Below are 21,955 nucleotides of genomic sequence, written 5' to 3' on the forward strand. Positions count from 1 at the left end.
TTTTTTAAAGATCGACAACGGCATCAGATTAATGCTTGCTCCCAAATCACAAAGGCACTTGTCAAAAGTTAGATTGCCAATGGTGCAAGGAATGGTGAAGCTTCCTGGATCTTTCAGTTTTGGTGGTAACTTTTGTTGCAGAATCGCGCTGCATTCTTCCGTGAGAGCAACGGTTTCAAGGTCATCCAGTTTCACCTTCCTTGAAAGAATAGTCTTCATAAACTTCGCATAACTAGGCATTTGTTTCAGAGCCTCAGCGAAAGGTATATTGATGTGAAGTTTCTTGAACACCTCCAGAAACTTCCCGAACTGTCTATCCAGCTTTTGTTGCTGCAATCTCTTAGGAAAAGGTGGTGGAGGATAGAGCTGTTTCTCCCCTGTATTAGCCTCAGGCAGAGTGTGTTCAACAGTAGTCTTCCTTTGTTCCGCCTCTTTCTCCCTTTGCTTAGATTCTTCATCTCTAACTTCAGCTTCGACTTCTTTTGCCTTTTCAGCATCAGCTACTTTTCCAGACCTTAAGGTAATAGCCTTGACTTGCTCTTTAGCTTCCTTCCTGCCTGGTACTTCCGTGTCACTGGGAAGAGTGCCAGGTTGACGATTGAGCACTGCATTGGCTAATTGACCGATTTGATTTTCCAAGGTCTTGATAGAAACCGCCTGACTCTTGCACAACAGCTTAAGTTCCTCAAAATCAGCACTAGTAGGTGCAGCTGCACTTCCCTGTTGAGGATATGATTGTCTTGTAGCATACTGTTGTGGTTGCTGGAATCCAGGTGGGTTAAACTGTTTACTCAATCCTTGCTGATATGGTGGCTGAATAGCATTCTGATTATTTCCCCAGCTGAAATTTGGATGATTTCTGTTGTTAGGATGATAGGTCGCTGGCACAGGCTGCTGTTGTCGCTGATAATTATTCACATACTGAACAGATTCGTTGACAAGAGAACACTGATCCGTAGCATGAGAACCTGCACAAAGCTCACAAACCATAGCTATTTGATTAACTCCATACGTAGCCAAAGAATCAACCTTCATTGATAGCGCTTGGAGCTGGGCTGCAATAGCGGTGGCTGCATCAACTTTCAGAATACCTGCTACCTTGCCTGTTGTCATCCTCTGAGTTGGGTTTTGATGCTCATTTGCAGCCATCGTCTCAATAAGATTGTACGCCTCAGTATAGCTTTTAGCCCATAAGGCGCCTCCAGCTGCTGCATCGAGCATGGGCCGAGATTGGGCCCCCAAACCATTATAAAAACCAGTGATTACCATCCAATCCGGCATTCCATGATGTGGACATTTTCTCAACATTTCCTTGTAGCGTTCCCAAGCCTCGCACATAGATTCTGTAGGTTGCTGCGCAAACTGAGTAAGAGCACTCCTCATAGCAGCAGTCTTTTCCATTGGATAAAACTTCACCAGAAACTTTTGCGCAAGATCTTGCCACGTAGTGATGGACCCAGGTGGTTCAGAATGTAACCAGTCTTTAGCTTTATCCCTCAGTGAGAATGGGAAAAGCCTCAACTTGATAGCCTCATCAGTCACGCCATTATACTTAAAAGTGCTGCAGATCTCGATAAAATTCCTTATGTGCATGTTGGGGTCTTCAGTTGCCGCTCCTCCAAAAGAAACAGAATTCTGCACCATCTGAATAGTGCCCGACTTGATTTCAAAGGTGTTAGCTTGAATAGCCGGATGAAGGATGCTTGACTGAATGTCATCAATTTTAGGCCGAGAAAAATCCATAAGAGCTGGATCAGCTTGAACAATACGATCTCCCATGTTTACTGGTTCTTTCTGCTCAGTTCCTGAATCCGAATCCTCAAAATCTAACTTCTCTGGAGTATCAAGAACTTCGTCTTTCTCCTCAGCTGTATCTACGGTCCTCTTGCGAGCACGAGAACGAGTTTGCATAAACTCTTGCTAAAGTACCTGAAACACAACCGAAAAGAGTAATTAACTACTACGTCCTAATCACTGAGTCCTAATGACCAATGATGGTAAGTACATAAACTAAACAAATATGCCGAGTCCCCGGCAGCGGCGCCAAAAACTTGTTAGGGCGAAATCACGCACTAATATTCACGCAAGTATACGCGTTCGCAAGTAATATAGAATACTTTCTAGTTCGTTCCCTCAGAGACTCAGACTAATTTATTGTCTAATTTAACTCACTCACCAATGTATGATTACTTCTCAATGTTAAGATAATAACACTTAAAATTGTTGATTAAATATTAACTATAATTAACTACTTAATTAACCACTTAACTAACACTTCAATTTATCAATAATAAAACACTCATGAGATCACAACTTCATTATTACTTCCTTCTATAGCCATTGTTATTACCTTTAGCATGTGACAGTGATGATATTAATTGAATAACACGAAACTGATAAAAGCCAACTTTCATTGTACTAATACTATTCTACCAAACATCCACAATTAAGATAGAAGTTGAATAGTCATCAATTATGTTGAGTTCCTATATGTCTACAGAAATTGACAACACAACGATTTAAGCACAAGTTATTCCTTTTGATTATATAGGGCAAATAAAACTGTTAGAGTTACCCACTAATCATGCACAATGTACATGAACCTATGCTAGCATGGCAAGTTCTAAATCTCAAGATCCACCGTCGCTTCACAAGAGATTAACACCCTATCTTATATGTTCGCGACGCACATAAGACGAATACGCACAACCAATACTAGATATCATGCAATCATCACATACTAAAGTATTAAACAATTAACTAAAGAATTCCATAATAAATCCGTTGCAACCCCATGATCACGATTAGCCCATAATAGAACTTATCGCCATCATGGGTTCATATGAAATCATGATAACAAACACAAGAAAATAATAACTAAACTGATTATATTAAAACAGAGTACGTCACAAGAGTAAATAAGTCAAAGCAAGAAAACTAGCATCCAACGTTACAACGAAACAAGAATCACAAGAATATATGCTTCCTCTTCGTTGCTGTGTGCTAAATCGGTCTTCCTCCTTATCTCCTTTGCTTCTTGCAAAACACAATCTAAAACATAATCTCCTCTTAATACTCTGTGAAAAACGTCTCAAATCTACTTATATAATAGTCCCATAAAACTCAGATTACTTAGAAGTTGGAAGCCAAACAGAAGTAGAAGTCTAAAATAATATATCTTTTTCCCCGACCCTACGCGGCCGCTCAGCATTTCTGCGCGGGCGCGCAAGGCTGCTGCGCGGCCGCTCAGCATTGCTGCGCGGGTGCGCAGGACCCTTCTGGAAAAATTCCATGTTTGCTCCGTTTCTTCACCGTAATCTGCCCGTTCTTTTCCTCTCGCAATGGTGAACACATGCCAAGGCTTATTCTTGATGATTCCTCCTCCGAAATGCAACTAATACCCTGAAATGCATAAACACTAGAAAAACGCATCAAATACACAAAATACTTGATTTCAAGACACCAATTTAAGCCATTTTAAGACGTTCTAAGTGGTATAAAATGCCACTTATCAATATTCACTTTGAGTTTAACAAAAAACATCACCATGCAAAGTCAACACATAAGTTTTCTACTCTAAACTCTTGAGATACACATGAACAACATGTAGGGAGTAAGATTACCTGATTATAGGATGATTATTTGAGTGAAGAAATGAAGAAAGAAGGGGATGGGGGCTTCGGTTTTGGAGATTGCCGAGAGGGAGGGGAGAAAGCCGAGAGGGAGGAGAAGAAGAAGAGGAGAGGGAAGTGGTGGAGTGAAAGTGGAGTGGTGATCACTTCCTTGATTTGTTTTTATGTCTTGATTTGACTATAATGTGAGTGGGTTTGGGTAATGACAAGAGTAACCTTCTAGCTAGAGTTAGGCTATCTTGCATGCAAGGTCAAGGAGGTAATTTAGCTAATAAATCATGAGTTAGTGGGTTTAGAAATGTCTTCTTTGTCCTTGAAGAGTATAGAAAGGTGGTTTGCATGCAAGGGCTTCCTTGTAATTTGCTAATTATTACAACTAAAATTTGTAAAGATTTATTTTTATAAAATAAAATACAAGTTCAAACATTATAAAATTTATACCATAAAATAACTTGGATTTTCAGAAATTTTATAAAATCACTTTCGAAATTTGTGAACAAAATAACTTTTAAAAGAAAATTTCTCCAAGGTTTAGAATATTCCTTATAAATCAAAAATAAAGGAAATAAATAAACTTTTGCTTTGAAAAATCATATACTACATAAAGAAAATTTATAATGCAGAAATTTTCATTCACACAAACGTACAACCATTAAGTATATTTACATTCGACTCTAATATTATACCAAGTCCACAAATAATATTACACAAAATGTCGGTCGTAACACTTAAACCTTATTCTTTCTGAACCATTGATTGTTGCATACCTGAATACGAACCACCGATATACGATACTACTCCACAAATACATACAAACTAAATACCAAACACTGAATCAAATTGTTTACATATTCAAACCATTGTACCTTATTCTTTGAAAGACCAAATCCTTGTAACCTTGAAACGTTGATTCCTTTGTTATCCAATTCTTTCATTACCTAATAGCCATTTTTTGAAATTGACATATTAATCCTTTGCGAAGATGGCAGCCATTTCATTATTGAATATCCAATGTTGCTTATGATTTTGTTTATTGCTTTACATTGTTTATTCTGTTATTATGTTAGAATTGGATTATTTTATAAAAATTGTGGACCAGATTCGTGGTCAGACCAGACTGGTGGTCAAGTTAGGCCAATGTGTGCCATGGATCCAGTAATTAGAGCAGAGATGTGTGCCTTGCTCGGGGTTAGTGTGTGACTGATCAGCAGCCTAACCTTGGTTTTTTTTAAATAAAAATATAATATCCAATTCTAAAACAATAGTTCCCTTAATACTTTAATCATTTTCACTTGATGATCATTATTCTCAGTCTTGTCATTGTGACTTGCTGAGCTAGTTAGCTCATTTGTGCGATATTATTTATGTTTTTTTCCAGATAAGAAGGAACCAGTTGGTAGCGAAGATCCCCAATCCAGTGCGAGAGCTAGGGGTCCAGGTTGATCGAGTTAAGCTAGCTGGCATCTTTTGAGATAGTTTAAGTTTGTAAAAGTTTGTAATAATGTTTAATATTCGGATCTGAGTTTGAATAGTTTGGATTTGGACGTTTGTAATATAAAGTGTGTGTGTGTGGCTTGTGTACATACTTTAACCTGTTGCGGTCTGTGGTTGTCTATAAGTAGGGTCACTGCATATTATTATTGTCTTTACTATTGTTATAAGCAGGTTATAAATAAGGTGTGTGTGCGTGTGGACCCCAAACTTCTGACCCAGGTTTGGAGGGCGCTACAGGTTTGGTATCAGAGCTACAGGCTATAAATCACTGACACAAGCCTAGGTTGACGGGAATGGGTAGAGGGTTAGGAATAGAAGTAAGAAATAGAAAGATAGAGCGTCGAGAAGTTGAGTGCGACGGTGTAACAGGTATTAGTATAATTCGTGTCGTGGTTCGAGATTCTTATATTGCGATATAATTTCAGATAGCAGTGATGGCCGACTCTTTCATCCCCATACCAGCTGATCACTCAAAGCCCTCAGTTGGAGGACCATCTTAAGATCCACGTCCTGTTGTTCCAGTAGTGTTGGCTATTTTACCTCCACCTGTGTTGCAGCCCGTACCACTGCAGGCTATTCCACTCCCAGGCATGAGGCCACCTATCAGAGGACCCACATCTGCTGATTCAGGCTTTATTGGTCACTCAGTTACAGGTGTACCTTTTCATTTCTCTTCCTATCATGTCCCATATCATCAGTTCAAGGTTTGTCTTATGGAGCAGCGATTCCTACGGGGTCAGATTCAGGAGTTATTGCATATCATGCGTACCAGAGATGTCGGGTGTAGTGAGAGGCGACTTAGAGAGAGGCTCAAGGTGTTCCGGAGAGCAGCAGCTGTGAGGATTGCTGAGGCTACTCATGAGGATACCACCCCTGATTTTCTTGTGGAATGGGCTAAGTGGGTTTTGGAGGAGATTGGAGGTCCAGACTTGCCATGAGCCAGAGGTACAGAGATGGAGATGCTGATCAGTGATGTTGTGGATGTTTAGTATGTATAGTAGTGTGTGGTATGTATCAGTAGACTTTTGGGTTGTATTTATAGACTAGATTTGATGACTAGTGAGTAGGTTTGTTGTACCCTTTTTGCTTTTACTTCCGAAGCGTCTTTACGCTTGTACTACCTAAAACTTTTGATCTATATATATTAGTACCTTTTCCTTTCCAGCATTGTCATTTACATTACTACACATGTTTTACTTTACTTTATTTATTGCACCGGTTATACCCTTGTGATACCATATACCCTGTTCCCTTAACTGTTTTTATTCTGTAAAGAAGTATGCAATTTACTTGGTCTAACTATTACAACTGTTTTCAAAAAGAGATATTTGTGTTTTACAAAACTTTTCTTTTATGTAAAGGATTTGATTTAAAAGCTAAATAAGTTGTCTGATTCTTTACAGAAAATGCCTCCCAGAAGAAATACCCGCACCAACATCCAGAATGAAGAAACCAACAACAACGACAATAATAATCAAGATGACCCAAACCAGAATGTAAACCCAGGACCCATAGACCCAGAAATAGCCCAGATTCTTCAAATCTTGGCTCAACAAACAGTTCACCTGACTCAACAACAACAAAGATAGACCAATCCCCAGGTAACTTTTAAAACTTTTCAGGCGGTAAACCCACCAGAATTCAAGGGTTCCCTAGATCCGATTGAAGCAAATGTTTGGATAAAGGAAATAGAGAAGTCGTTTGCTTTAGTTAAAGTGAAGGAAGAACAGAAGGTTGAGTTTGCAAGTTGTTATCTGAAGAATGAGGCCACCTATTGGTGGGAGACTGTGAAGACATTGGAAGGTACATATATTATTACTTGGGAGAGGTTTAAGGAATTATTTTTAGAAAAATATTATCCCTAGTTTGTTCAGGATCAAATGGAGCTGAAGTTTTTAGAATTAAAGCAAGGAAATATGTCGGTAGCTGATTATGAGAGTAAGTTTGAGGAGTTGTCAAGGTATGTGCCGTCATATATAGATACTGACAGGAAGAAGGCTAAGAGATTCCAGCAAGGTCTGAAGCCATGGATCAGAGGGAAGGTAGCCATCTTTGAATTGGATACCTATGCAGGAGTTGTACAGAAGGCCATGATTACAGAAACAGAGAGTGAGATGTCACAGAAGGAAAAGGAAAGTAAGAAGAGGAAGTTTGAAGGGAATGAAGGACAATCACAACCAGGAAAGTTTCCAAATTTTAAGAAGGGCAAGTTTCAGCAAGGGAGAAATTTTAACTTTAAGAGGCAAAATGAAGGCGACGGAGGCCAGGGCAACCGTCCAGTCAATGTGAATCAGCCACATCAGTTGAGGCTAACTTTTCCAGATTTCCAGGTATGTGGGAAGAAACATGTAGGAGTCTGCAATAAGTTGAATGTTGTTTGTTTCAAGTGTAATCAGAAAGGGCACTATTCAAGGGAGTGTCGCAATCAGCCAGCGAGAGAGCCAGCAAACAAGGATCAGCCTATCTGGAATCCAACGGTTAAGGTTCCGGCTATTGGATATACATGCTTTAAATATGGGAAGCCAGGACACATAGCCAGGGATTGCAAGACACCAGCCCTAGTCAGTAATGCAATGAGAATTATGGGATCTACCCCAGCAGTGAATGAGACTCCAAGGGCTAGAGTTTTTGATATGTCTGTGAAAGACGCTATCCAGGATACAGATGTCGTGGCGGGTATGCTTAGTGTGAATTCTTTATGTGCCAAAGTGCTAATAGATTCGGGGGCAACTCGATCATTTATTTCTCAATATTTTGTTAGTAAGTTAAATTATCCAGTTGAGTATTTAAATGAAATAATGAGTGTGGAATTAGCAAATTAAGAACGTATATCTGTTAATCAAGTCTGTGGGAATTGTGAGATTGAGATTTCTGGTAGTAAATTTTGTGTAGATTTGATACCATTTAAGCTAGGAGAGTTTGACGTTATCTTAGGAATGGATTGGTTATCTAAGCATGATGCCCAAATAGATTGTCGAAATAAGAAAGTAGTGATAAAGATGCCAGATAAGAGAATAGTAACGTTTAAGGGTCAAAAGTAAGCAAGGAAATTCTTAACGGTGATTCAAGCCAAGAAGTTACTACGACAAGGATGCGAGCATTTTGTTGCTTATGTGATTGATAGTAGTCAAGAGCCAACAAAATTTGAAAATATTCCAGTAGTCAATAAATTTCCAGATGTGTTTCCCGATGAGTTACCAGGACTTCCTCCAGACAGAGAAATTGAGTTTACGATCGACTTAGCACCTGGAACGGAACCGGTATCCAAGGTCCCGTACAGAATAGCGCCCGTTGAGATGAAGGAACTAGAAAAGCAATTGCAAGAATTGTTAGAGAAAGGAGTAATCAGACCCAGTGTATCCCCGTGGGGTGCACCGGTACTATTTTTCAAGGATAAGGATGGAAGCATGAGACTGTGCATCGACTATCGGGAGCTCAACAAGCTTACCATTAAGAAAAAGTATCCATTGCCAGGGATTGATGATTTGTTTGACCAATTGAAAGGAGCCAAGTACTTCTCCAAGATAGATTTGAGATCAGGATATCATCAACTAAAGATTAAGCCAGAGGATATACCAAAGACAGCTTTTAGAACAAGGTATGGACATTATGAATTTTTAGTGATGTCTTTTGGATTAACCAATGCCCCGGCAGCATTCATGGACCTGATGAACAGAATTTTCAAGGAATATTTGGATAAGTTTGTTATTGTGTTCATAGATGATATTTTGATTTATTCAAAGACAAAAGAGGATCATGCAGAACATTTGAGAACAACTTTGGAGATTTTGAGAAAGAAAAAGTTATACGCTAAATTTTCAAAGTGTGAGTTTTGGTTACAGGAAGTTCAGTTCTTAGGACACATAGTCAGTAATGAAGGGATCAAAGTGGACCCAGCAAAGATTGAAGCAATTACAAATTGGGAAAGACCGAGAACACCAACGGAGGTAAGAAGTTTCTTGGGATTAGCGGGATATTATCGTCAATTTGTTCAAAATTTCTGAAGGATTGCAACACCATTGATGAAGCTTACACGGAAGACTGAAAAGTTTATATGGAACGATAAATGTGAAGAAACTTTTCAGGAATTGAAGCGAAGATTAATTACGTCACATGTTCTGTCACTTCCGGATGATCAAGGGAATTTTGTAATTTATAGCGATGTTTCTCATAAAGGACTCGGATGCGTTCGGATGCAGCACGATAAAGTGATCGCGTATGCGTCAAGGCAATTGAAACCACACGAACAGAAGTATCCTAACCATGATTTGGAGCTAGCAGCCATAGTGTTCGCTTTGAAGATTTGGAGACATTATCTATATGGAGAAAAATGTGAGATTTATACGGATCACAAAAGTTTGAAGTACATATTCACGCAGAAGGAGCTTAATATGAGACATATAAGATGGTTAGAGTTGATTAAGGATTACGACTACACGATTAACTATCATCCCGGTAAAGCAAACGTTGTAGCGGATGCATTAAGTCAGGAAGAAAAGTTGAATGTGTTATCAGTACCCGAAGAGATATACAGGGAATTTCAGAAACTGGAATTGGAAATTAGAGTTTGTAAGCCTGATGAAGCGAAAATGTATAGTATGACTTTCCGGCCAGAGTTGTCAGAGAAGATAAGGAAGTGTCAAGAAGAAGTAATGGATCAGGACATAAATCGTTTGGAAGGTGAAGAATTGGGCACGCAAAAGGACGATCAAGGTATTCTTAGGTTTTCTTCTAGAATTTGGATTCCACCAGTAACGGAGTTGAAGAATGAAATTTTACAGGAAGCTCATAATTCAAGGTATTCAATCCATCCAGGAAGTACCAAGATGTACAGAGATTTGAAGGAAAATTATTGGTGGCCAGATATGAAGAGGGAAATTGCGGAATGGGTTATCAGATGTTATACAAGTCAAAGAGTTAAAGCAGAGCATCATAGACCAAGTGGATTGTTGCAACCATTGGAGATTCCAGAGTGGAAGTGGGAGCATATTGCCATGAATTTCATAGTTGGATTACCAAGGACGAAAGCTAATCATGAAGCTATTTGGGTTATAGTGGATAGACTTACCAAGTCAGCTCATTCTCTGCCTATAAATGAAAGATTTTCACTAGATAAGTTAGTCCATATATACCTGAAAGAGATCATAGTTCGTCACGGAGTCCTTGTGTCTATCGTATCTGATCGAGATCCGAGATTTAATTCGAGATTTTGGAAAAGTTTTCAGGAATATTTGGGAACGAGACTGAATATGAGTACTGTTATGGATAAAAAACTAATATATATAATTGTTGTATTTATTACTAAGGTACGGGAGCTCAAGGCCTTTAATGGCTGCTCTCGTGTTTCGTAGCTGAACTCTGCCTTTACGAGATGCCTACGTATCTCTGTGAATTAAAGAATCAAGCCAAAAAACGTAGTTCTGATTTGTGGGGTGAGACCCCTTATATAGATGTGAGAGTCCTTGAATTGGACTTGGTATAGGAGACTTGGTGGTCAAGTCTCTGAATTAGGATAGACTTAGGAGTCCTAGGGAGTAGGAAGCTGATTCCTTATCCCATGAGGTTCCTTGGAGGCCAATCTACAAGGATTTATATCCCCACTAGGACTTATCTTAATAGCTGTTTTTCTCCCTTACTTATTAATTACAAAATTAATAAATAATCAGGATTTTTGGGCCTTCTTTGTTCCATCAGGCCTGATCTGGTCCATCAGGCCTAATCAACATGTTAACCTTTCTGGTCTGAATGTCATACATCTTCTTATTGGACCTTGCAACCCAAACTGTAATATTTAATTATGTAATCAGGATTTATTTATCCCTATCATTTGCCCCCCAACTTTTGGGAAACCGTATAAGATTTCGCGAAAGTTAAGTTCATTTATTCCCTTACAGGGTTTCGTTTTTTGTGTAAAGTGCGGAGCGACCTACACATTTACAACGATTTTTCCTTTTATTCAGGAATTATCTTAACTTTCAGGAATTTTTCTCTTTATTCCAGGATTTTTCCCTAATTTTCTGGATTTTTCCCTAATTTTCTAGGATTTATCCTTAATTTTCTGGATTTTTCCCTAATTTCTGAAAATACCAACATTTTTCAAAAAATATTTTTAGGAATTTCCTTATTTTTCTGGAATTTTCCTCAATTTTATGGCTTAAAATCGATCAGGATGTATACAAAATCGATCAGGATTCCTGATCGATTTCGATCAGGATCCTGATCGATTTCGATCAGGATCCTGATCGAACTAGCTCAGAAAGTAACACTCTGGTCGATTGGATCTTCGACCACGATCTATGCAGAATCGATCAGAACTCCTGATCAATTTCGATCAGGATTCTGATCGAACTAGCCTTCAAAGTGACATTCTAATCGGTTGAACCTTCGACCAGGATCTGGGCAGAATCGACCAGGATTCCCGATCGATTTCGATCAGGATCCTAATCGAACTAGGTGGCTTTCTACCGTTTTGATCGAATGAAGTATCGATCTGGATTCGGTTTTGTGTCGATCAGGACTCTGATCGAATTCAATGGATTTCTTCCCTTTTGTTCGAATGATATATCGATCTGGATCCTCTTTTGTGTCGATCAGGACTCTGATCGAACTTAGTGAACTTCTTTCCTTTTGTTCGAATGAGATATCGATCAGGATCCTTTTTTGTGTCGATCAGGACTCTGATCAAACTCAATGGATTTCTTCCCTTTTGTTCGAATGAAATATCGATCAGGATCCTTTTTTGTGTTGATCAGGACTCTGATCAAACTCAATGGATTTCTTCCCTTTTGTTCGAATGAAATATCGATCAGGATTTTCTTCTTTGTCGATCAGGACTCCGAACGAACCATCTTAAAATTCTGGTCGATTTTCGACCCTTCATTTTCCATGGGAGCTTCTAGATTATTCCTGATACTTCTTGTAGACGGGCTTTTTTAGGTTGGGTCTGGCTACATGGGCCTAAAAACGCCTCGTATTCCGAGCTTTTCGCTTATATAAGTGTAGTGTGAAGTGAGAATCCTCACTTCACTTCACATTTCTCATACTTTCTCTCACAATTCTCTCTAGAGTTCTCCTTTTGAGAAGGCAATTTCTGGCGACCTCAGCCACCGTAGCTCCACCTTTCTCAAGTTTTTCTGGGTTTCGAGCATTCAACCGAAGCATATCAATGGCGGATCGTGACTTGGCTCATTTGCAGAAAATAAATGTTTCTAAGAGAGGTACAAACATTCAAATTCAATCTCCGTATACTTCCCTAATTGATATGATTAACTCTAGAGGTGATGAATATCCCTCTCTATCTGAGTTAGATTTGTATAACCATGGTAACACCTTTCATGAGTTAGATGGTAGAATCGATCCATGAACACCCTATATAGACTTCCACCCCACCTTAGGATTACTCCAGCCGCCCCTGGGGATAGGACTTGTAACTGGGAGGGGGATACCTTGTTTATTTATCGAGGAGCCCTGAGCGCGGGTCTTAGGTTCCCATTCCATGAATTTATTCCTTGCTTACTCGCTGATGTACAAATCAACCCTTTTCAACTCCCTCCTAACGCTTGGAGGAACATTATCTGTTTTATGGTCCTTTATCTTAGAAACAATTTTCCTCTTTTCGTAGCTGTCTTTAGGAAAGTTTTCCAATTCTATAATAGCTCCATGAGTCAACCGGGTTGGGTTTTAATTCGTCAACGGCCCAAAATCCCACATATCTTTGATAGTAATTCTATAGTTGAGAACAACCCCAAATGGAGGGATGAGTTCGTTAGGCTGACCTTCGCCGGGGGTGATTGGGCCACACTCTTCCGTAGGGCCTTTTGCAAAGTGTCAGATGGGAGTCCAGGTAGCATCAGGTTATCTGATGTTGAGGAGGTGGCCTATCAAGCCTTAATTTCAGATGATGGGAAAACAGACACCTGGACCCTCTTAGAGGAGTTTTCCTTGAAGAAAGTTGGTCTCTCTCAGGCCAGTGATAAGGGTAAATTTATAACTGGATAGCTATTTTTCCTTCCCTTTAACTGTAACATTTTATCTCCTGCAATTTAATATTCCTTCTATCTTTTTCTTTCAGCTTGCGAGGCCATCAATAACGTCAACAGGCCCAAGGAAGGGGAGTCTGGCCGCCAGAAGAGGGCCAAGCTAAACAGGGACCCCAGGAGCAAGCCTGACGGTCCTACTTTCCTTAAGCCCCACGTCCCGGTGGTCGAGCTGGGGGACGATGTGGATCCTCCACTTAAGGCACATTCCTTCAGGCCTAACTGGGGCTTCAGGAGGAGCGATACGGTGGTTGGATCCACCAAACATGCTAAGGATTGGTCGTACCATTCCATCACTCCCCACGATTTTACTGACATTGTTACGGGGAGTGATATCGAGACTATTGAGCTTCTGGGTTCTCAAGCCCAAGCTGCGGTAACTTTCTTTTTTCTTTTTTCTTTGAATTCCAACTTTCTCGTATTTCAACGAACTTGTGTTAACTCATATTTCTTTGCAGAGTAACACCTACTTCCAGGCGGCCCTCCATCAGGCTAGGTCCTGGAAGGGTAACTCTGATGGGTTTGAGAAGGAGATGAATAAATGGGAGGAGAGACCCAAGGTCCTGGAGAAGAAGCTGGACACGAAGAAGGAGGAGCTGGCTAAGGCTCATTCCGAGCTGGTGAAACTTAGGAGCGATAAGGATAAGCTCATTGATGACTACATGGATTCTGACAAGTTTAAGAATCTCATGGAGATTCATGATGAGGGTCTTTATTCCCTACAGTTTACTCAGGGATGTGATGCGGCCGTAAAGGCGGTTTCTGAGAGGCATCCGGGCTTTGTCGACCCTAAGGACTTTATAAGTCCTAAGCAGGCTGAGACGGAGGACAGCATAGATGCCCTCTTCAACTCCCCTTAGCCAGATGATCGCATCTTGGATCCTAACACTACTTCTCCTCCCGCTTCTCCTGCGAAGGATGCTGAAGGTGCTAATAAGGAGCAAGAGAATGAAGGCTCCTGCATGGAGGAGTAGTTTTTTCATTTTGTAATTTTATCCTTAACTTATGTCTGGACTTTTGTTTGTATCAAAACTTATTACCCTTCGGGGTTATTTTATATGATACTTTCCTTATTCGCATCTTTCTCCTTTATCTTTCCGATACTTTAATATGCATTCAAACTTGAACTAATTGGCCACACAAGTACTATCACAACTCAAACATCCATAGGTTGAAATAATTTTGAACTCTTCAATTTGAAGTCTGGTTTTTCAAAACCTTACATAATATGGGTTCGACCCTTAACAATAATAACTTGACAATGTAAATTCTACTGGAATATAAAATCCTATGCAAGCAAAGCTTCAAGGTGCTTTTCAACCTACTTGTCATCCAGACAAGTGAGAATCGTATTAAATTGCCCTACACATAGTAAACCTTCAGGTTTTGTGCATGCCAAGTTCTTGGGACTTCAAAACCATCCAGTGTCTCCAGCTTGTAGGTTCCTCTACCTTGAACGCTCTTGACTTTGTACGGCCCTTCCCAATTCGGGGCAAGCTTCCCTTTCTGTCCTACCCCAGAAGCTTCTATCTTCCTCAAGACTAGGTCACCTTGTTTAAAGAACCTTTCTTTAACCCTTAGGTTGTAGTAAAATGAAGCCTTCTTCTGATACTCTACTATCTTTGCATGTGCCCAATCTCGCACTTCATCGATTAAGTCCAGAGCCAACCTTTGTCTCTAACACCCCCAAATCCAGGGTCGGGGATTTGGGTTGTCACGAGTTCTATTTCCCTTAATAACACCCAATCTTAATAAACAATCAACTACTCCGTACTGTGACCCCACAATAAACATACACACCACAAGTTATAGTCTCAGAGATGAATATCCAAAAATAATACGAGTCATTTTATTCCACAATTATATGCCATTACACCTTAAAAGGGTTTCTGAATAAATTTATATTTCTTTGCCATTATTACAATTCATAAAGATACATAAGTCTGGTACATCAAAAGTTGAAAGCCTAGCCTATTGGTAGTTCCTACCTCAGCTACAGCGATATCAACGCCTATAGGAAACTGCGGAACGTTTCCTATCCACTCGCGAATTGGGAGCTTGGTCATGTTCATCTTGTCTATCTGATGTTGTGTGATAAAAGAAGAAAGCAAGGGTGAGCAACAAGCCCACCGAAATAATATGTATAATAATTAACAATATATGAGCATCCTCATAGTACTCATGAAAGTCTTGGTCAAGAAGAAATGAACCAAGTTTGATCTCTTAATGTGATCAAGTCACAAAATATTTAGTATATATATATATACTTTTCAGAATTTTTAAATCATCTTCCATGTATAATATACACAGAGTTCCAGTTTATAACTGTATAAAAATATCGTTGCAAGGTGATCTCATATATCTAACCTTGTCTCAACATTTTTGTGAAAATCTTTGTCATGCATAAGATAATCATTAACCAGATATAAGTTGAAAAGATGAAGTTACAAGATACTCCAATATACTTATATCTTTTCCGAATACTACTTGAACTACCACCATTCAAGTTATAATTAGTTCATCCCATAGATGAAGCTACACGACAAACTTGTATAGAATTAATCTTTGAAATATCATCAAAATGAAATGAAGTTACGAGATACTTCATTTGATGAAAACATCATTTTGAAAACTCGACCCTGCCAACACTTAATAATCGCCCAGCCGTAGCCTTTCTATCGAAGTGCTCTGGGTAGTGTTGCAGAAATATCCAATTGGATGATGAACTCATTACGGGAGTTTGCCGCGCCAGGAAGTCCACTCACGATGATCAGTCGCAGTAATGCAACCCCACCATTTTCTACATGTAGAGGAGAACCTGTCGGATTTACTTGTCAACCGAACACTGGACTCCTAAGGAATGGACCGTCTTAACGGAACTTCCAGGCCATTTGGGCCAATATAATAAGGCTGGGCCGGCGCCACTCGACCACTTACGCCACTCCTAGTTCAGATGAAATCCATGACTCTGAAACGTAAAGCTTGTCCCCCCTTTCCCCAAGTAGAAACTTGTTGATACGGCTCCACCAAGAAGTCGTATCTAGTTGGAAAGGAAAACTCACCGATATTTCTCAGGCGGTGCCTGTTAATGGATTAACTTGTTCTAAGAATTTTACTTCCCGAGTGTTGGGTAAGTAATCAAAAACTCTTTTATCAAAACAGCAACCTTGTTGCGAATATAAAACACACCACAGAGCCGGATCCCTCAGGTTTTGAGCGAGTATTTAAATCCCCTTCGAAAGAAGGATCTTAAATATAAAAGTGAGTTTTGGGATCCGCCCTAACTTTTAAAATCATTTTGAAGACTCGAAAACATTTTAAAGAATGTTTAGAGTAACGTTGATTTAATAAAATAAATCAGTCCCGATATATTAGAAAATATTTGAATATTATTATTTAAATAATATTCCCATAAAGATAATCCTTATAAAAATAATTGAAGTAGAAGTTTTAAAACTTATACTTAAAGGACCAAAGATATACTTATACGAAAGTACTATCTTTATTTGTATAACCAAAAGTAAGTTTGATTATCGACACATTATTCTTTAATAAAATAAAGAATATTAATTAGTAAATAATCGGAGTCATAAGTCCTCGAATGAATATTCAAAATAATATTCATTAAGTAAAATAAACGGAGTCATATGTCCTCGAATGAATATTCAAAATAATATTCATTAATAAAATAGACGGAGTCATAAGCCCTCGAATGAATATTAAAATAAAGTTATCGAATAAACCTTATTCGATTCATAGTTTTGAAAACTATATCTATATATATATATATAAATATATATATATAATATACTCGGGAACATCGACTCCCGGTTTTAGAAAATGTTCACCTTTGGGTACCCTATACTAAGGGTATACGCAACTACTGCTTATCTCTAGCATAGGTATTATGCAACTTATAAGCAATTGAATCAACAATATATATCAAGATTACGAAACAGACATGCATATATACCATATCACATGCTCCAATATATCGCAAGATTTGCTAATTAACCACCATGCATCTATCACAAGATAACGCATATACATATGTATACATCACAACAACAGTATAACGGGTAGAAAACTTGCCTGAGTGTTCCCGGATAGACTTAAGCTTAGAGTGGGTCCGATAACCTATGAACAACAACATAAGTCGGAATTAAACCCCGGTCGCTTAAGAAACTAGAATTTAACCAATTGAACCCTAACGTTCGCTTATGGTCACTCCTACACTTAACGAATCACATAAGTCGTTCAAGTACCCCCGGCTCCACCATTTTTAATAAATTAACTATTAAGAATTTTAAGGCGATTCTTTCGCGAGTACTCTACCAACTGCCTAATCCACTTTACATATACTCCAATTAGTCATTTAAGGGCCTTAACCAAGGTCTCAAAGTAAAGTGAGGGGTAAAGGTTCGTTCGTGAAACACCGTTACTTAAAACGGTCGTTTCTCCTAAACCGTAAATCGGATCTAAGCGAACCACATACCAAAACGAAGCTTACGACATGATCTAGCTAAACATGGCAAATTTAAAGACTGCTCAGTGAGTTATCTGGTCCGAGATTCATGTACAACAGTCTAAGGAAAACGGGCATTACGACGGCTATATTTACGAGTTTTCCAAGTTTCTCACTACACCAAAACCTCACCAAACAACCCACAATTATTAACACATCAAAACCTCAACTACATAATACTATACCAGTCCTTATTCTCCAGATTCTTCATCTCAACCAACCACAATCAAGTTCTATTAACTATAACAAGATTCATTCACCAAATCACTCCAATTTCAAATCAAACTACTAATAATCAAAGATCATGCTTCTCATTTTGAAAACCAACCATCAAACTCACTAATAGTAAAAGTAAAGGCTATGGTTTGAATTTTATACCTTCCTTGGTAGGTGTTAAGTTGCTAGGAAGCCTTAGGGAGCCTCCTACACGCTTAATCTTTCCAAATTAATCAAGAACACAAAGTTAGGCTTTGAAATTTTTAAAAGTATGATTGAAAGAACTGTAAAAATTAGGGTCTTACCACGCTTATTTGGATGATACTTGTGCACAAGAGTTGTAGGCCATCTCAATACCTTTCCAACGAGCTATAGAACATAACATTTGAGTGAGTATTGAAGGAGATATGATAATTTCAAGTTGCTGGGTTTGTTTTGGCCGAAAGCTTCTCTTCATGGGAGCAAAGTCAAATTTTTAATTTTTGTGTTATGATATTTTGCTTGGTTGATTTCCTTTTTGGCTTGGCAAATTTTGATCTTTTACCATGGTAACTTTTGCATGGCCAAGAATCAACCAACAACACACTTCTTTTTGTCATGCTTATGTCACCATGCTTGTGTCACCTTTTTAACACATGTCCTTTCCTTGTGGTTTGATGATGTCACAATCCTTGGCTTCTTGTACAAGTTTGTCTCTTGGTCGCTTATTTGTTTTACGGTTCGCTTAACTTTCGTTCTCGTTCGTCGTTTGAGGGATCATATCTGGGATCTTATTACTTGGGTTCCCATAAACCTTTCTCAATATTTTATATTCCTCTTATGATCCTCTCTTATAATCTTTGAATTTAAATCCTTTTAATCATGTTACCTTATACTCATTTCTTTCGGTATCTGGTGGATTTTCAGGAAAAATCAAAGTGTCCGGATTCGAATTCTAACGACCTTTACATACACTCATTTACTTTATGGAATACTAATACGATCTGAGAATTTCCATAAAAGTACTCCTATATAGCGTGGTCTGATAATTTTCCTTAATCAGCATCATCAGCAAAAGTTACTATTTATCCATGTTTCAAAAATTCCAAAAATTGGGATTATTACATTGTCCTTCCTCATTTTCCTCAACATTGAAAGCCTGAATCCTTGGAGAAGAATGTGATATCTCCACGAGAACAACTGCTTCTGCCCCATATGCCAACATGAAGGGGCTTGCTCCAGTAGTGACTCTACAGGTAGTCCTATAGGCCCATAATATTGGAAGTATCTCATCCACCCAATTATTTCTTGATTTCTCGATCCTCTTCTTTAGTCCATCCAAGATTATTCGATTTGCTACCTTCGCTTGCCCATTGGCTTGCGGGTGAGCCACAGAGGTGAACCGTAACTCAATTTCAATTTCTTCACAATACTTCTTAAATTCCTTGTTGTTAAACTGCGTTCCATTGTCGGTGACTAGGATACAGGGAATTCCATACCGGCACATAATATTTTCCCACAGGAATTGTGCAACCTGCTTAGTTGTGATCTTGGCCAAAGGTTTGGCTTCAATCCATTTGGTGAAATAATCAATGGCTACAATCAGGAACTTTCTTTGTGCCGTGGCCATGGGGAAAGGCCCTAGAATATCCATCCCCCACATAGTAAAGGGAATAGGCGAGTTGATAGAGGTCAGGATCTCGGGGGGTTGTCTAACAACTGGTGCATCCTTCTGACAGTGATCACACTTCTTCACATATTCTTTGGCATCAGCCATCATTTCTGGCCAATAGAAGCCTAAACGGGTTATCTTATGAGCCAAGGCCCTGCCCCCCAAGTGTTGCCCACAAATACCTTCATGCACTTCCTCAAGAGCCAAGCGTGCCTCATCGGGCCTGAGACACCTCAAGTAAGGAACCACGAAAGATCTTTTATACAGAATCCCATTTATCAAAGAGTGCCTTAGTGCTCGAACAGTTAACTTCCGTGCTTCAGTTGCATCACTTGGCAACCAACCGGTTTGAATGTGAGCCTTGATGGGATCAATCCATGACGTCCCCAGGCCTATGGGAGCCACGAGCTTAACATCTATGCTTCGTGTCTTCAAAACACGGAAGTATACACTTCCTGAACTTTCTTCTATCTCAGATGAAGCAAACTTTGATAACGCACCTGCCTTAGCATTTTCTTCCCTTGGAATGTGTTCAACATGGCATTCATTAAATTGGGTCATCACAGCCCTTACTAGGCGGACATACTTAGCCATCGTATCATCCCTTGCCTCAAATTATCCCTTTACCTGGGATATGATCAGTTTCGAGTCTCCACGGACCTTTAAATTTTTTGACTCTAAGTGTCCCAGCTAGGCCAAGGCCAGCTATCAGGGCTTTATATTCTGCCTCATTATTTCTGGTTGGGAAGTCTAGCTTCATAGCATACTTAATTAAGAACCCATCAGGGCTTTGCAATACCAATCCTGCTCCACTGGAGTTTGTTTTTGATGCTCCATCAAAATAGAGAACCCACTACTCTTTCTTCTTATCATCCTTCTCTCTGTCCCCATTATCAACTCCCTTATCTTGCGGTATGGTATCTTCCTGCCCCCCGACTTCTTGGTTGGGTATGGTACATTCCACCACGAAGTCAGCTAGTGCCTAGGCTTTTATTGTCGTTCGCGGCTTATACTTGAGATCGAACTCTCCCAGCTCTATTGCCCACTTAATCAATCTCCCATTTGCCTTGGGACTGAGAATGATATTTCTCAGTGGCTGATTTGTTAGCACCTCAATCTGATGAGCCTGAAAGTAAGAACGCAGTTTTCTCGAAGCCATTACCAAGGCTAGAGCAAATTTCTCAATAGTTGAATAATTCAATTCAGCACCATGCAGAATTTTGCTGACATAATATACGGGTTTCTGGACTTTCAGCTCCTCCTTAACCAACACCGCGCTCAAGGCGCTCTCCGAAACAGCCAAGTACAAGAATAAAACTTCATTCAAAGATGGTTTGGCCAACAACGTGGCTTGAACCATATATTTCTTTAACTCTTCGAATGCCTTCTGGTTTTCCTCATTCCATACAAAGTCCTTGATGTTCTTTAGTGACTTGAAGAATGACAGGCACTTGTCTCCTGACTTGAAGATGAATCGTCCTAGCGCAGCAACCTTTCCTGTGAGCTTCTGAACATCCTTGACGGTTTTTGGTGGTTCCATGTCTAGGATTGCCTTTATTTTGTCGGGGTTAGCCTCTATCCCCCTCTTGGAGACCATCAATCCCAAAAAATTTCCAGATCCTACTCCAAAAGCACATTTTGTAGGGTTATATGATCAGTCTTTGCTAGACTCTTGACTAACATGTCATCAACATAGACTTCCATAGTCTTACCAATAAGGTCCTTAAAAATTTTATTTACCAACCTTTGATAGGTGGCTCCTGCATCCTTTAGACCAAATGCCATAACAAGATAACAATAAACACCAAAGTCAGTGATGAATGATACCTTTGGAATGTCATCCTTATGCATTTTGATCTGGTTGTATCCGCTAAATCCATCCATGAAACTCAGCATCTCATGCCCAGCAGTGGCATCAATCAAAGTATCAATCCTTGGCAACGAAAAATAGTCTTTAGGGCATGCATCAGATCAGTGACGTCTATACACATCCTCCACTTTCCATTAGCCTTCTTCACCATTACAGGGTTTGCTAACCACTCCGGAAAATGAAACTCCTCAATGAAACCAGCCTCTAAGAGCTTTTCTACTTCCTGTTTTATAGCCTCTTGTCTTTCCGGGGCAAAATTTCTTTTCTTTTGTTTCACTGTCTTCCGGCTTGGATCCACGTTTAACTTGTGAGTAATCAGCTCCGGGTCTATGCCTGGCATATCAGCTGCTGACCACGCAAACACATCACTATTTTCTTGCAAAAATTTCACCAACTTCCCTCTAAGGGGCTCCTCTAATGTGGCTCCAATGAAAGTCATCCTCTCAGGATTCTCGGGGTCTAAAGGAACCGAAACCAAGTCTTCTGCTGGCTTTCCTCTCTTCTCGTCATTTTCTCGGACATCCATATCTT

The 21,955-nt window shown here is 39.4% G+C and overlaps 1 non-coding gene across 1 annotated transcript; it reads left to right on the forward strand.

The window, feature by feature from the left end:
- The first annotated feature begins 1,279 nt into the window (after positions 1 to 1,279).
- LOC141687842 (small nucleolar RNA R71) lies at positions 1,280 to 1,386 on the forward strand. The gene has a single exon (XR_012561322.1). It is a non-coding gene; the product is annotated as a small nucleolar RNA R71 (small nucleolar RNA).
- The last annotated feature ends 20,569 nt before the right edge of the window (positions 1,387 to 21,955 follow it).

The sequence above is a fragment of the Apium graveolens genome, chromosome 9 (genome assembly GCF_009905375.1).
Source record: "Apium graveolens cultivar Ventura chromosome 9, ASM990537v1, whole genome shotgun sequence".
NCBI classification, from domain to species: Eukaryota; Viridiplantae; Streptophyta; class Magnoliopsida; order Apiales; family Apiaceae; genus Apium; species Apium graveolens.